General features: G+C 35.8%; 1 non-coding gene across 1 annotated transcript; it reads right to left on the bottom strand.

Annotated features, from left to right (window-relative positions):
• Positions 1-494: 494 nt before the first annotated feature.
• Positions 495-601, bottom strand: LOC139856288 (small nucleolar RNA R71). Its single transcript, XR_011761779.1, has one exon. It is a non-coding gene; the product is annotated as a small nucleolar RNA R71 (small nucleolar RNA).
• Positions 602-2,840: the final 2,239 nt, after the last annotated feature.

The raw sequence follows: 2,840 nt of genomic DNA, 5'->3' as shown, positions 1-2,840 counted from the left end.
CGGAACCATTAATTTTTCCTCTGGAACCACCAATCATTCAAACAGAGATTGTTGAGGAACGAACCATTAAATCAGAATCCTCTAGTGATTCAGATTCAACAAATTCAATTATGGAGAATCTGGAACCTTTAAGTATGGAAGACCGAATGAGAGCTAAACGCACTGGCCAAGGTCACGCAATTACTCATCCAGACATTAATGCGCCAGATTATGAAATCAAAGGACAAATTCTACACATGGTGACTAATCAATGCCAATTTAGTGGTGCGCCGAAGGAAGATCCAAATGAACATCTTCGTACCTTTAATAGGATCTGCACACTATTTAAAATCCAAAAAGTTGAGGATGAACAGATATATCTCATGTTATTTCCCTGGACTTTAAAGGGAGAAGCCAAAGATTGGTTGGAATCGTTACCTGAAGGGGCGATTGATACATGGGACGTTTTAGTTGAAAATTTTCTTAAACAATTCTTTCCGGCATCTAAAACCGTAAGACTTCAAGGAGAAATTGTTACGTTCACACAGAAACCGAATGAAACTCTATATGAGGCATGGACTAGATTTGAAAAGTTATTAAGAAGATGTCCGCAACATGGTTTAGACACTTGTCAAATAGTACAAATATTCTACCAAGGATGCGACATCACTACAAGAAAAGACATAGATATAGCAGCTGGTGGTTCTATTATGAAGAAAACCGAAACTGATGCTTATAAAATTATTGATAACACTGCTTCCCACTCACATGAGTGGCACCAAGAAAAAGATATCGTTAGATCATCTAAAGCAGCTAGAGCCGATTCTAACCATGACTTAGATTCCATTTCCGCAAAGATAGACGCTGTCGAGAGACGAATGGAAAAGATGACTAAGGATATACACTCAATACGAATTAGTTGTGAGTAGTGTGGAGGACCACATTTGACAAAAGATTGTCTCAGTATTGAACTAACAATGGAACAAAGAGAGAATATTTTATACATAAACCAAAGGCCTGGAAATAATTATCAGAATAATTATCAACCGCCAAGACCAATTTACAATCAAAACCAGAATTATAACCGAAATGTTCCATACAACATACAACAAGGTCCTAGCAATCAACAAGTATCCAACAATACTTACAACCAGCAAAGACCTAATTTTCAAAACAAACCACCACAAACCGATGATAAAAAGCCGAATTTAGAAGATATGATGACGAAGCTAGTTGAAACTCAAACGCAGTTTTTCACATCTCAGAAACAAACCAATGAACAAAATGCTCAAGCATTTAGAAATCAACAAGCTTCTATTCAAAATCTGGAACAAGAAGTAAGTAACCTAGCAAGGTTAATAGGTGAAAGAAAACCGAGAATTTTACCTAGTGATACAAATGCTAACCCCCGGAATGAAACAGCTAAAGCCATTACCACAAGAAGTGGTATTACACTTAAACCACCTGAAATACCTGTAACTTCTGATGACGCTATTCCTACTCCACAAGAACCACAACATGAGCAAGATAAGGAAAAAGAACTGGTAGTTGAAAAGGTTAATGAAGATAACACAGTTAAAGCTAAACCTTATGTTAAACCATACCAACCACCACTTCCTTACCCAAGTAAAATGAAGAAAGAGAAACTTGAAGCCGAGCAATCCAAATTCTTGGACATGTTTAAATAAATAAATGTCAATCTTCCTTTCATTGATGTAATTTCAGGAATGCCTAGATATGTTAAATTTCTGAAAGATCTAATATCTAATAGAAAGAAAATGGAAGAACTCTCGGCCGTTACTATGAATGCTAATTGTTCTGCAGTGCTGTTGAATAAGATACCAGAAAAATTATCTGATCCAGGAAGTTTCACAATTCCATGTTTTCTGGGTAGTCTTAGTTCAATAGAAGCATTGGCAGACTTAGGTGCTAGTATAAATTTAATGCCGTATTCACTATACGCTAAACTAGACCTTGGAGAATTGAAACCAACAAGAATAAGTATACAACTAGCCGATAGATCAATAAAATATCCTAGAGGGATAATGGAGAACATGCTAGTTAAAGTAGGTACTTTAGTATTTCTAGTAGATTTTGTTGTTCTCGACATGGAAGAAGATTCTCAAGTTCCTCTCATATTAGGAAGACCATTCTTAAACACGGCTAAAGCAATGATAGACGTGTTTGGTAAGAAACTGACCCTAAGTATAGAGGACGAGAGTGTTACCTTTTCAGTTGATAGAGCAATGCAACAACCGCAATCTGCAGATGATACATGTTATTATATTCAAACTATAGAATCACATGCAGAATTGTTAGAAGAATTTCCAGAATTACAAGGAACGGGAGAATGTTCTTTAGGAGAAGGTAAAGAACCAATTGATGAAACTGAAATGTTAGCTACACTAATAGCTAATGGATATGAACCAACAACAGAAGAAATTCAAATGCTAAAAGAAGAAGACAGATATCGATACAAATCATCGATAGAAGAACCACCGACATTAGAGTTAAAACCACTTCCAAACCATTTGGAATACTCTTATTTACATGGTGAATCTGAATTACCTGTAATAATATCGTCTTCTCTTACTGAAAATGAGAAATCACAACTCATTTCTGTGCTAAAAACTCATAAACCAGCCATTGCATGGAAGATTCATGATATTAAAGGAATAAGTCCTTCGTATTGCACACATAAAATCCTTATGGAAGAAGGTCATAAAACGTATGTGTAACGCCAACGAAGACTAAATCCGAATATGCAAGATGTTGTTAAAAAATAAATTATTAAACTGCTAGATGCAGGTTTAATTTATCCAATTTCTGATAGTCCATGGGTAAGCCCAGTTCAATGCGTG

This window comes from Rutidosis leptorrhynchoides, chromosome 6 (assembly GCF_046630445.1).
Source record: "Rutidosis leptorrhynchoides isolate AG116_Rl617_1_P2 chromosome 6, CSIRO_AGI_Rlap_v1, whole genome shotgun sequence".
Lineage (NCBI taxonomy): Eukaryota > Viridiplantae > Streptophyta > Magnoliopsida > Asterales > Asteraceae > Rutidosis > Rutidosis leptorrhynchoides.
The sequence above is the reverse complement of the archived record's forward strand: the minus strand, read 5'-3'. Positions and strand labels throughout refer to the sequence as shown.